The sequence below is a fragment of the Molossus molossus genome, unplaced genomic scaffold, assembly GCF_014108415.1.
Source record: "Molossus molossus isolate mMolMol1 unplaced genomic scaffold, mMolMol1.p scaffold_m16_p_1, whole genome shotgun sequence".
Taxonomy (NCBI): domain Eukaryota; kingdom Metazoa; phylum Chordata; class Mammalia; order Chiroptera; family Molossidae; genus Molossus; species Molossus molossus.
In genome coordinates, this window is record NW_023425344.1 from 227,687,252 (window position 1) to 227,701,754 (window position 14,503).

The window sequence follows — 14,503 nt, forward strand, 5'->3', positions numbered from 1 at the left end:
CCTGGGATGTGCAGCCCTAAGGCCTGTGTTGGGAGTGCGAAGGCCGATAGGCTGGGCTGTTCGAGTCAGGGCCCGGCTTCAGGGGCCACCGCGCCGGGCAGGGTCCCGGTCCCGGGTCCCGGGTCCCGCTGGGCAGAGCCGCATGGCCACGCCTGGACACAGAACGCGGCGCGTCCAGCCATGAGTCCCAGGCACACTAGGGACACCGCCCCGCGGGGGTCAGGCTGAGGAAGGTGGGCTGGGGGAGTGAAAGGAGGGGGCATCCTCGACAAGGAGGGGGATGGTGAGGAGCCGGGCAAACACCGTACCTGCCCGAGCCAGGAGCTCGGTCCCCGCGGCCACGGTGCCGCCACCGCTCCTTCACCTCCGCTGGCGACCGTGCACCACGGACCCTGGCTTTGCGCCCTCCAGCCAGGTGCAGGCTTCTGGCTGGGTGGAGCGGGCCACTGGCTGCAGATGAGCTCATCCTCTGGCTGTTAGAATAAACCACCAATCAGTGCCCTTCTCGGCTTCTGCCCGCCCCTACAGTCAAAGCGCAGGCGGCTCTGAGCGCGGGGGTGGGGGTGGGAGTGGGGGTGAGGGGCAGCACTGGGGTGAGGGTGGGGCCAAGGGCTTCTATCTGCTTTGTTCACTGGTGTACAGTACCCCAAGTGTCTAGAGCAGCATCTGGCACATAGTTTTGCTCAATAAATATCTGCTGAATGAATGAATGAGAAGAAATTAACCAAAAGAAGGGCAGTGGAGAAGAAAGTTCTGGGCGAAAAACATGTATAAATGCCTCAACAGACTAGGAGAGAAAAATAACAACTGCACATCAAACAGAAGACATAAAATTATTTAAAAATTTTTTTTTCTTTATTGATTTTTAGAGAGAGAGGAAGGGAGAGGGAGAGAGAGAAACATCAATGAGAGAGAACATGATTGGTCGCCTCCTGCATGCTCTCCACTGGGGATTGGGCCCACAACCTGGGCATGTGCCCTGACTGGGAATTGCACCAGCGACCCCTTGGTGTATAGGTTGACACTCAACCACTGAGCCACACCGGTGGGGCGGACATAAAATTATTTGATAAAATTTAATACTCATGCCCTGGACAGTGTGATTTAGTTGGCTGAGTGTGGTTCCATGCACCAAAAAGATCACTGGTTGATTCCAGTCAGTACATGCCCAGGCTGCCAGGTTGTGGGCTCCATCCCCAGGACAGAGTGTGCAGGAGGCAGCTGATGGATGTTTCTCTTTCACAAGAATGTTTGGTTTTTTTCTCTCTCCTTTTCCCTTTCTCTCTCTCTAAAATCAATAAAGATATTAAAAAGTTTAACACTCATGCATGATACAGACAACCTCTTTACTTAAAATCTAAACTCATGAACTTACTTCTTTTATTTTATTTTATTTTTTACTTTTTATCCTCACCTGAGGACATTTTTCCATTTTTTGTTCAGATAGAGTAGGAGGGAGAGAGAGAGAAACATCGATGTGAAAGGGACACATTGAGTAGTTGCCACCCGCACGACCAACCAGGGCCGGGGACAAACTGCAACCGGGATACATGCCCTTAGCAGGAACCAAACCCGGATCTCTCTGGACCACAGGCCGACACTCTAACCGCTCAGCCAAACCGGCCAGGGCATAAACTTACTTCTTAACTTGATAAAAGGTTATTTACTAGAAACTTAGAGCGTGTGTAATGTCACTTACATCATGGGCAATGGTAGGGCATTAGAAGCATTCCCATGGTCCTGTTGTCCTTCTGGCATATGGTAGGATCACATTTCTCTACCCCTTTGGCTTGGCCATGGAACTTGCTTTGAAATGCTAGTGGACAGAACATGAGTTACTTCACAGCAGAAGCTCCAAAAGCCAGTCCATAATTCAACTGCCCCTTTCTTCTGCAATAGTTATCGTAGAAGCACATGTCCATGGAGGCATACAGCTTCCATCAGCCTGAGTCTCCGAGAAGCAACACTAAGGAACTCCTCCCTGCTCCGTGGCTTGTATTGGACATGCGGTGTAAGTGAGAAATAAATTTTGTTGTGTTAACACTAGATTTGGGGATTGTTTGTTACTGCAGGGTACCTTGACCTTTCTTGAATGATACACCAGTGCAATCAGAAGTGAATCAAAATACTCTTCAGCAATATACTGGAAGTTACAATTAATGCAATAAAAAATTAAAAGCAAACATGAGGTATGAAAATTGGAAGGGAAGAGGCCAAATTGCCATTATTTGTGATGATGTGATTCTTTACCTGGAAAACCCAAAGTAATAATTGGTGAGTTCAGCTAAGTGTCTGGACACCAGATCAATACTTTCTTTAAATGATGTTTTTATTGATTTTAGAAAGAGAAGAAGGGAGAGGGAGAGAGAAACATCGATGCTAGAGAGAAATATCAGTTGGCTGCCTTCTGCATGCCTTCTACTGAAACCCAGGGCATGTACCCTGACCAGGAAAGGAACCAGCAACCTTTTGGTACATGGGACATTCGCTCAACCAACTAAGCTACACTGGCAAGGGCACTAGATCAATATTTACACATCAAGAACATTCCCATCTATCAAAAATAACAATTTGAAAATGTAATAATAATTTTTTTTTAATCTTTATTGTTGGATATAAAATGTATTACAGATGTTCCACATTTTTCCCCCCTTGAACCCCACCTCCCCACTCCCGCCCCCCTCCCGCCTCCCTCCCGCCTTTTCCCACACTATTGTCTGTGTCCATTGGTTATGCATATAAGTTCTTTGGTTTATTTCTCCCCCACCCCCAACCCCTTTCCCTTTGAGGTTTGTCAGTCTAGCAATGAATTTGTACTTCTTTTTTTTTTTAATCCTCATCCGAGGACATTTTTGCATTTTTTGTACAGACAGAGTGGGAGGGAGAGAGAGGAAGAGAGAGAGAGGGAAACATCGATGTGAAAGGCACACATCGAGTGGCTGCCACCCGCACGACCAACCAGGGCCGGGGACAAACTGCAACCGAGGTACATGCCCTTAGCGGGAACTGATCCCGGGTCTCTCCGGACCGCAGGTGGGTGCTCTAACCGCTGAGCCAAACCGGCCAGGGCTGAATTTGTACTTCTTAATCTCTTCACCTTTTTCACCCATTCCCCCAACCCCCTTCCCAATTGGCAACCAACAAAACGTTCTCTGTATCTATGAGAATGTTTCTGTTCTACCTGTTCATTTTGTTTATAGATTTCATTGTTGATAGATATGTATTCATTGCCATTTTGTTTGTTCATATATTTTATCTTTTTCTTCAAAAAGACCCTTCATCATTTCATATAATAACGGTTTGGTGGTGATGAACTCCTTTAACTTTTTCTTGTCTGGGAAAGTTTTTATATGTCCATCGATTCTAAATGACAGCTTTGCAGGATAGAGTAATCTTAGTTGTAGGTTCTTGCTTTTCATCACTCTGAATATTTCTTGCCACTCCCTTCTGGCCTGCAAAGTTTCTTTTGAGAAATCAGCTGACAGCCTAATGGGAACTCCCTTGTAGGTAACTAGCTGCCTTTCTCTTGCTGCTTTTATGATTCTCTTTGTCTTGAACCTTTTGCATTTTGATGATAATGTGTCTTGGTGTGGGCCTCTTGGGGTTCATCTTGTTTGGGACTCTCTGTGCTTCCTGGACTTGTATGTCTGTTTCCTTCACCAAGTTAGGAAAGTTTTCTGCCATTATTGTTTCAAACAGGTTTTCGATTTCTTGTTCTCGCTCTTCTCCTTCTGGCACCCCCAAGATGCGAATGTTGGCACGCTTGAAGTTGTCCCAGAGGCTCCTTACACTATCCTCATTTTTTTGGATTCTGTTTTCTTTTTGCTGTTCTGATTGGGCGTTTTTTGCTTCCTTATATTCCAAATCGATAGTTTGCTCCTTGGATTTACATACTCTACTATTGAATCTGTGTAAATTATTCTTTATTTCAGTTAATGCCTCCTTCAATTCTAACTGTGTATCCATGATTTCTGACTGGCCCTTTTTTATGCTCTTGAGGCCCTCACTAAGTTCACTAAGGTTCTCACTAAGTTCATTGAGCATCCTCATAAGCAGTATTTTGAACTCAGTATCTGTTAGGTTGTTTATCTCCATTTCACTTAGTTCTTTTATTGGGGTTTTGTTCTGTTCTTTCATTTGGGACCTCTTTCTTTGTTTCCTCATTTTGGCTGTCTCCCTGTGTTTGTTTCAGTGTATTACTTAATGAGAGGTATGGGGCTTGTTGAGACCAGATGCTGCTCGTTTGAAAGAATTTAGGAAAAACCTAAAGCAAGATCCAAGACAGGCCAATCCTATGGTTAAGCAAGTGACAACAGCTCGGGTGGGCTTGAAAGTTGGGTGGGGCGGGGCGGGGCCTCAGGGAATCACCAGGGCAGGGCCACCAGTGTGAGCCAGGTTGCTGGAGTCCCAGATATGGCGGCTGTCTGCTGCCCCAGGGAAGGGCTCACCAAAGGAACAAAGGCCTCTGACAGCACTTTTGTCCTGGAGAAAGCCCCCTCTCCAGCCCTCGCTCCAGTGCCAAACAGCTCAGTTCTTCCCTGTATGTCTCTGGCGCCCGTGGAGCTGCCTCCCCTCCAAGCTTAGAGGGAGAGAGTCCGATAAGTCCCTGCGCCGGCCCTTTAAGGAGCTGCCTGGGGCTCCAGCCGCTTCAGCCTCCCTGAGCCTCAGTTCCCGCTGGTTTTTCCAGCCAGAAGTGATGGGGACTTCTCTTCCTGGCACTGGAACCCTGAGTGGGGCGTCTGGTGCGGGACGGGGACCCCTCAGTCCTCAGGAAGGACCTTCCCAGCCGAGGTGTCCTCCTGATTTTATCCGCCACACGTGGGTGTGGGACCAGCCTGTCCCCTCCGCCCCTCCTACCAGTCTGGATGTGGCTGCTGCTTTAATTCCATAGTTGTAGGACTTCCATTCAGCTGGATTTCAGGCGGTTTTGAATGATGGTTGTTCTGTAGTTTAGTTGTAACTTTGATGTGGTTGTGGGAGGACGTGATAGCGTTTACCTACCCGCCATCTTGACCGGAAATCCTGTAATAATAATTTTTTTTTAATCCTCACCCAAGGACATTTTTCCATTTTTTGTTCAGATAGAGCGGGAGGGAGAGAGTGGAAGAGAGAGAGAGAGAAACATCGATGTGAAGGGACACATCGAGTGGCTGCCACCCGCACGACCAACCAGGCCGGGGACAAACTGCAACTGAGGTACGTGCCCTTAGCGGGAACCGAACCCGGGTCTCTCTGGACCGCAGGCTGACGCTCTAACCGCTGAGCCAAACTGGCCAGGGCATAATTTTTAAATTCCATTCACCATAGTAACAAAAATGATGACATATTTAGTGATAAAATAATTAGAAATATATGACCTTTGTGAAGAAAACAATAAAATCATATTGAAAGACACAAAAAAGGCTCAAATAAATGGAAAGATGTATTGTGTTCAACAATGGGATGACTACCATCGTAAAGATGTCAATTCTTCCCAAATTAATTTAAAATTTCAATGCAATTCTAATCAAAAGACCAAAGGAACTTTTCAAAGAACTTAGAACAGAATGCTTCTAAAATTCATGTTTATTCATTCACTTAAAACTTCTGGAGGGCCCGCTCTGGCCAGTTTGGCTCAGCGGTTGGAGCATCGGCCTGCATATCAGAGAGTCCTGGGTTCGGTGCATGCTAGGAGCATGTATCAAAAAAATAAAAAACTTTTGGAGGGCTTACGATGGGCCTGACCTTTTACTAGGTATTGAGGATACACTGGGGAATAACACAAACAAAAAACACAATAATAAATGCATAGGTATATAGATACATAATATCTTATGTGATTTTAACAGTATATGTAAATGTGCAACAATAGCTCTTTGAAAAAGAACAAGGGTGGGGGTTAGAAGCTTGCCTTACCAGATCAAAAGACATATTATAAAGCTGAAATTTTTAAAACAGGTGACATTGGTGCACATAAGTAGATGATAAGCATCGAATAGAGTCCAGAAGTAAACTTGTGCATGTAGAGGGTTTGACTTAGGATAAAGAAGGCATTTCAAACCAGTGGATGAATTATTCATGAGAGGTGTTGGGAAAAATGATTTAATTTATGAGAAAAAGGTAATCCCTATTTCACACCACATACAAAAATAAATCCAAGTTTAAAATTCTAATTTAAAAAAAGAACAGCCCTGGCCAGTTTGGCTCAGCAGTTAGAGGATCAGCCCATGGACCAAAGGGTCGCAAGTTCATTTCCTGGTCAAAGGCATTCACTTGGGTTGCAGGTTTCATCCCCAGCCCAGTAGGGGTCGATGTATCTCTCACATCGATGGTTCTCTCTCTATTTTTCCCTCCCCTTTTTACATTCTATGTAAAAAAAAGAGAGAGAGAGAGTGAGAGAACAACCACAACCACAGATTTTTAGAAGAAAGTGTCAAAGAATATCAGCATGACCTTCAGGTAGAAAGTGAAATGCCTTTTAAATATTCCTGGTGGGGGTCCTACAACTACGAAATTAAAGAAGCCACATCGAGACTGGTAGGAGGGGTGGAGGGGTGGAGAGGTGGAGGGGTGGAGGGGTAGATGAGCTGGTCCCACACCCACGTGTGGTGGATAAAAATCAGGAGGGTACGTTGGCTGAGAAAGTCCTTCCTGAGGAGCAAGGGGTCCCCATCCCACATCAGGCACCCCAGCTCAGGGTTCCAGCACCAGGAAGAGAAGTCCCCATAACTTCTGCCTGTAAAAACCAGTGGGAACTGCTGAGGGAGGCTGGGGCTTCTGGAGTCCCAAGCAGTTTCTCTTAAAGGGCCCACGCATGGACTTACTCAGACTTGCTCCCTCTAGGCTCCAGCTTGAAAGGGGAGGCAGCTTGAAAGGCACCAGAGACGTACCAACAAGAACTGAGTTGTTTGGCATTGGGGCAAGTGCTGAAGAGGTGGCTTTTTCCCGGACAAATGTGCTGGCGGAGGCTGTTGTCCTTTGGTGAGCCCTTTCTGGGACTCCAGCAACCTTGCTCACACTGTCTGTCCCACCCGAATTTGAGGCTCACCCAAGCTGTTTCTAGTGGCTTTACCATAGGATTACCCTGTCTTGGCTCTTGCTTCAGATTTTCCTATATTCTCTCAAACAAATAGCCCTCAGCAAGCCCCATACCTCTAGCCAAGTGGCCCCAGGCCTGGCACTAGAAGAAGCCAGCCTTGGTTCATAGCTTGGTTTTGCCTGGGAATCCCAAGACCAGCACAAGAAGCAGCCATCTATAGATCACTTTGTAACTTATGCCGGGTGGCCCCAGGTAGAACACAGGCAGAGGTTGACCTTCCTCCAGAGCCAGCACACCCAGTGGACAGCTTTAGACCTTGTCGAAGCACCACCACCCAACCATCACCACAAGCAACACACTCAGTGGGTACCAGAGCCCTGCTGAAGTAAGTCTTGCTCTGTGTGGTGAACTCCGCACAGCTGATCATCCAAGGTAGTCAGAGGTCAGTGGTCAGTGGGCACAGCCAGTTCTTGCAGCTGATCACCCTGAGTAAATCTCTCCCACTGACGTGCCAACAGCAATCAAAACTCAATTACAACTGAAGGGTGTACAGTCCACATGAGGGGTTCACCTTGAGGGCCCAGCTGGAGTAATCAGGGAGGCTGTGCCACTGGACCCTACAGGACACCTACTATAATAGGCCACCCTAGCAAGCCTAGGAGACATAGCAACTCTACCTAATACATAGAAACAAACACAGGGAAGCAGCCAAAATGAGGAGACAAAGAAACATGTCCCAAATGAAAGAACAGAATAAAACTCCAGGAAAAGAACTAAGCAAAATGGAAATAAGGAATCTAACAGATGCAGAATTCAAAACAGTTATAAGGATGCTCAAGAAACTTAGTGAGAATTTCAAGGAACTTAGTGAAGACCTCAGGAGCATAAAAAAGGGCCAGTCAGAAATGAAGGATGCACCAACTGAAATAAAGAATAATTTATAGGGAATCAATAGTAGAGTAGGTGAAGCTACGAAGCAAACCACCGATTTGAAACATAAGCAAAAAACGCCTGATCAGAACAAAGAATCCCAAAAAAATGAGGATAGCATAGGAGCCTCTGGGACAACTTCAAGTGTACCAACATTCGCATCATGAGGGTGCCAAAAAGAGGAGAGAGCAAGAAATTGAAAACCTATTTGAAACAATAATGACAGAAAACTTTCCTAACTTGGTGAAGGAAACAGACATACAAGTGCAGGAAGCACAGAGAGTCCCAAACAAGATGAACCCAAAGAGGTCCACACCAAGACACATCATCATCAAATGCCAAATGTTAAGGACAAAGAGAGAATCTTTTTTTTTAAATCCTCACCCGAGGACATTTTTCCATTTTTTGTTCAGATAGAGCGGGAGGGAGAGAGAGGAAGAGAGAGAGAGAGAAACATCGATGTGAAGGGACACATCATGTGGCTGCCACCCGCACGACCAACCAGGGCCGGGGACAAACTGCAACCAAGGTACGTGCCCTTAGTGAGAATCGAACCCAGGTCTTTCTGTACCGCAGGTCGATGCTCCAACCGCTGAGCCAAACCGGCCAGGGCCAAAGAGAGAATCTTAAAAGCAGCAAGAGAAGCCACAGCAATCTTGAAAAAGAAGAACAAAGTAGGTGGGATCACAATACCAGATATCAGGTTATACTACAAAGTGACTGTAACCAAAACAGCCTGGTACTGGCACAAGAACAGGCATATAGACCAGTGGAACAGAACTGAAAACCCAGAAATGGACCCAAGGCAATGTGCTCAATTTATATTTGACAAAGGTGGCAAGAGCATACAGTGGAGTAAGGACAGCCTCTTTAATAAATGGTGTTGGGAAAATTGGACAGCTACATGCAAAAAAATGAAACTAGACCATCAGCTTACACCATACACAAAAATAAACTCAAAATGGATAAAAGACTTAAATGTGACCCGTGAATCCATAAAAATTCTAAAAGAAAATGTAGGCAACAAAATTTCGGACATCATACGGAGCAGAATTTTCACTGATACATCACCTAAGGCAACAGAAACAAAGGAAAAAATGATCACATGGGACTACATCAAACTCAAAAGCTTCTGCACAGCAAAAGAAACAATCATCAAAATGGAAAGGCAACCCACTGTATGGGAGAACATCATTGCCAATGATGTATCAGATAAGGGGTTAATTTTCAATATATATAGAGTGCTCATACAACTCAACAAAAGGAAGACAAAGAACCCAATTAAAAAATGGGCAGAGGAGCTGAATAGACACCTCTCCAAACAGGACATACAAATGGCCAAAAGACATATGAAGAAATGCTCAACATCACTAATCATCAGAGAGATGCAAATTAAAACAACAATGAGGTATCACCTCACACCTGTCAGAATGGCTGCCATCAACAAATCATCAAACAACAAGTGTTGGCGAGGGTGTGGAGAAAAGGGGACTCTAATACACTGCTGGTGGGAATGCAGACTGGTGCAGCCGCTGTGGAAAACAATATGGTGCTACCTCAAAAAATTAAAAATTGAACTTCCAGCCCTGGCCAGTTTGGCTCAGCGGTTAGAGTGTCGGCCTGCGGTCTGGAGAGACCTGGGTTCAGTTCCCGCTAAGGGCACGTACTTCGGTTGCAGTTTGTCCCCGGCCCTGGTTGGTCGTGCGGGTGGCAGCCACTCGATGTGTCCCTTCACGTCGATGTTTCTGTCTGTCTCTCCCTTCCTCTCTCTCCCTCCCACTCTATCTGTACAAAAAATGGAAAAATATCCTCGGGTGAGGATAAAAAAAAAAAAATTGAACTTCCATTTGACCCAGTGATCCCACTGCTAGGAATATACCCTAAGAAGCCTGAAACACCAATCAGGAAGAATATATGTACCCCCATGTTCATAGCAGCACTATTTACAATAGCTAAGATCTGGAAACAGCCCAAGTGTCCATCAGTAGACGAATGGATAAAAAAGCGGTGGTACATATACACAATGGAGTACTATGCAGCGGTAAGAAAGAAAGATCTCTTATCCTTTGAGACGACATGGAGGGACCTGGAAAGTATTATCCTAAGTGAAAGAAGCCAAGCAGAAAAAGACAAATACCACATGATCTCACTTATATACGGAATATAATGAACATAACAGTCTGAGGAATACAGTAGACCCAGACACATGGAAGTAGGGCACAGACTGACATCCCTCAGAAGAGGGGGTGGGGGATGGGAAGAGATTAGCCACAGAACTTATATGCATGTATGCATGATCAATGGACTTGGACAACTAAGCCGGGGATGGGGTGGGGGTGGGGTGGGGAAGGGGGTGCCAATGGGGTAAAAAAGGTAAAATATCTGTAACAAAAAAAATAAATAAAAAATTTATATAAAAAATAAAAATAAAAGCAGCAAGAGAGAAGCAGTTAGTTACCTACAAGAAGGTTCCCATAAGACTGTCAGCTGATTTCTCAAAAGAAACTTTGCCAGAAGGGATTGGCAAGAGATATTCAAAGTGATGAAAAACAACAACCTACAACCAAGATTACTCCATTCTGCAAAGCTATCATTTAGAATCAAAGAGCATATAAAGAGTTTCTCAGGCAAGAAAAAGCTAAAGCTAAAGTTCACCAAACCAGTAATATATGAAATGTTGAAGGGTCTTCTTGAAGAAGAACAAAAATATGGACAATAAAATGGCAATAAATACATATGTATCAACAACTGAATCTACAAACAAGATGAGCAAGCAGAACAGAAACAGACTCATAGATACAGAGAACTTTTTGTGGCTTGCCAGATGGGAGAGGGCAGGGGAGATGGGTGAAAAAGGTGAGGAAATTAAGAAGTGCAATTGGTTATTAGACTGGTGAACCTCAAGGGGAAGGGGAGAGGGAAGGTGGGAAAAGATAAACCAAAGAAATTCTATGCATATCTGCATAACCAATGGACACAGACAATAGTGTGGGGAAGGCAGGAGGGGGCAGGAGTGGGAAGGAGGGGGTCAATGGGAAAAAAATGAGGGACATTCAACAATAAAGATAAGTTTAAAAATAAAAAAATAGTAAACTAAAAAAAAATTCCTGGTGGGAAACCATACAAAATGAAAATACAGCCCAGCCAGTGTGGCTCAGTGGTTGAGCGTCAACCCATGCACCAAGAGGTTGCAGGTTCGATTCCAGGTCAGGGCACATGCCCAGGTTGTGGGCCTGATCCCCAGAAGGGGGTATGCAGGAGGCGGCCAGTTGAGGTTCTCTCCGATGCATGTTTCTATCTCTCTCTCTCTCACTTCCTCTTTCTCTAAAAATTGATTAAGAAAAATTTTAAAAAATATAAAATAAAATAAAGTGAAAATACACATAATCTATGATATATCCATTCTAATTCTAGATATTTAATCTAGAAAAACATTTTTGTTTATTACTGCAGCATACCTTTGACATATACATATGTAGATAGTCATTGCAGTATTGCTTGAGATATCAAACAATTGGAAAAGATTCCAAATTCAATATCTTATAAACTATCAATATGAAAATGAATTAATAAAATGTGGTATATTCACATAGTGAATTATTATTATTATTAAGCATTTTTAAAAGAATAAGCCAGGCCCTGGCCAGTTTGGCTCAGCGGTTAGAGCGTTGGCCTGCGGTCCGGAGAGACCCGGGTTCGGTTCCTGCTAAGGGCACGTACTTCGGTTGCAGTTTGTCCCCGGCCCTGGTTGGTCGTGCGGGTGGCAGCCACTCTATGTGTCCCTTCATGTCGATGTTTCTCTCTCTCCCTTCCTCTCTCTCCCTCCCACTCTATCTGTACAAAAAAATGGAAAAATATCCTCGGGTGAGGATAAAAAATAAATAAATAAATAAATAAATAAATAAATAAATAAATAAAAATAAAAGAATAAGCCAGGACTAAACCTATGTATATGAACATGTATGATCTCAAAAACATATTATCGAATAACAACAGTCAGTTTCCAAATGCTACCTATGATATGATGCCATTTATATTTATATTTTATTTTATTATTATTTTTTTTGGTACTTGCCCCTAGTGGGAACCGAACCCGGAACTCTCTGGTCCTTAGGCCGACGTTCCAACCGCTGAGCCATACCAGCCAGGGTAATATATTTATATTTTATTTTTATTTATTTTTTATTTATTTATTTTTTAATCCTCATCCGAGGACATTTTTCCATTTTTTGTACAGACAGAGTGGGAGGGAGAGAGATGAAGAGAGAGAGAGGGAAACATCGATGTGAAAGGGACACATCGAGTGGCTGCCACCCGCACGACCAGCCAGGGCCCGGGACAAACTGCAACCGAGGTACATGCCCTTAGCGGGAACCGAACCCGGGCCTCTCCGGACCGCAGGCGGAAGCTCTAACCGCTGAGCCAAACTGGCCAGGGCTATATTTATATTTTAAATACACAAAACAGTACCAAATAGCATCTCTACATTATAGTGTATTCATCAGGATTCTCCAGAGAAACAGAGCCAATAGCATAGATGGACGGACAGATGGATAGATTTCTTATGATAAGTAATAGGCTCATGAAATTATGAGGCTGAGAAGACTCAAGACCTGCCCTCTGCAAGCTGAAAAAAAAAAAAAAAAAAAAAAAAAGCTTTTCTGTTGCTAGGAATATCTAGGCATATTTCCTAAACACTTTAACATGAAACATCTTATGTAAATCTTAAAACTGCACTGTCCGTTACTATGATTAATGCTTACTTTACAGATGAGAAAACCCAGGCAGAGACAGGTTAACTAATTTGCTTAAGCTTATACAGTTAGGAAGTAGGAGCACTAGGAATCAAGCCTTGACAGTTTGGGTCCAAAAACCAAGCTCTAAGCCACGATGCAGATCACGAGCAGCTCCCAACAGTGGTGTCATCCAGGGAGCTGAAGCAGGGACCTGGACTGGGGGAGGGAGCAGGCAGTGGTCAAATAAAGCTTCACAATTCCTTTCAATGTTCCATGTTGTTAAAGTACAGAGTAAATTGGTATATATTCGTGATGTTAAAATTAATGTTTAGCCCTGGCCAGTTTGGCTCAGCGGTTAGAGCGTCGCCTGTGGACCAGAGAGTCCCGGGTTCAGTTCCTGCTAAGGGCACGTACCTCGGTTGCGATCGTCTCTGGCCTGGTTGGGGTCGTGTGAGTGGCAGCCTGTCAATGTGTCTCTCTTACATCGATGTTTCTCTCTCTCTCTCTTCCTCCCTCTCTCCCTCCTGCTCTATCTGAAGATAAATGCAAAGATGTCCTCAGGTGAGGATAAAAAAATTAATTTTTAAAATTAAAAAAAATTTTTAAATTATGTACATGTCATTAGAAAATTATTCTTTCAGAATACAGTAATTAGTGCAATAAGGAAGTAGACAGTGCCGCATAAGCATCTATGGTGCACCAGACGCTGTCTGATGTAGAGGGGTGTTTGGGATTCTTTCCTGAGGAAATGCCTTTGAGCTGAGTTCTGGATGATGCATGTTTGTTAGTCAGCAAGGTTGAGAGGTTGGGTGAGGGAGATGGGACAGGGTTTCCTGGCAGAGGAAACAGCATGAGCAAAGGTCCTGAGGAGGCACCGCAAATTGCAGGAACTAAGAAAAGACAAGTGTGTTCGACTGTAGAGAAATAGGCATTACATGAGGCTGGAAAGGTGGGCAGAGGTCAGACCTCATGGAGGCTTCCAGGTTAAGGAAAGGACAGAACTGGGAGTTTAATCCTAAGAACAACAAAATGCTATGGTACCATGGACGTCACTGGAGTCACTTTAGCAGGGCTGTGTTATGGTAGTGAATGGAAATGCTAAGAAAGACAGAAAGTGGAGACAACTCAAGAGCAAGATTGGGAGGCCCCGGAGGAAGCATGTGCAATTGGGGGATTGGCTTGATTTTTGCTGCTATTGCAATTTTTATGATGGGAGAGACTTCTATACACAAAGGCACATCCACAAGAATGCTCTTCATAGCACTATTTATTATAACAGCAACAAAAAAGAGAACCTAAATATCCAAAAATAGATCAATTAATCAAATTATAGGACAGCCAAATGATGCAATGTAATTCAGTACTAAAAAAATCATATTGTAGCCCAGCCAGTGTGGCTCAGTGGTTGAGCGTCGACCCATGCACCAAGAGGTCGCCAGTTTGATTCCCCATCAGGGCACATGCCCAGATTGTGGGGCAAATCCCCAGTGAGGGGCATGCAGGAGGCGGCCAGTCGATGTTCTCTCTCATTGATGTTTCTATCTCTCTTTCTCCCTCTCCCTCTCCCTCCCTCCCTCTCTTTAAAATCAATAAAGAAAAAAAATCATATTGTAGCCTGGCTGATGCGGCTCAGTGGATTGAGCTTTGTCCCATGGACTGAGAGATCCCTGTTCTACTCCTGGTCAGGGCACATGCCTGGGTTGCTGACTGGATCCCCAGTAGGGGGCGTGAGGAGGCAGCCGATGGATGTGTCTCTCACATCAATGTTTCTATCTCTTTTCCCCTTCCTCTTTTTTTTTTTATCCTCACCCGAGGACAT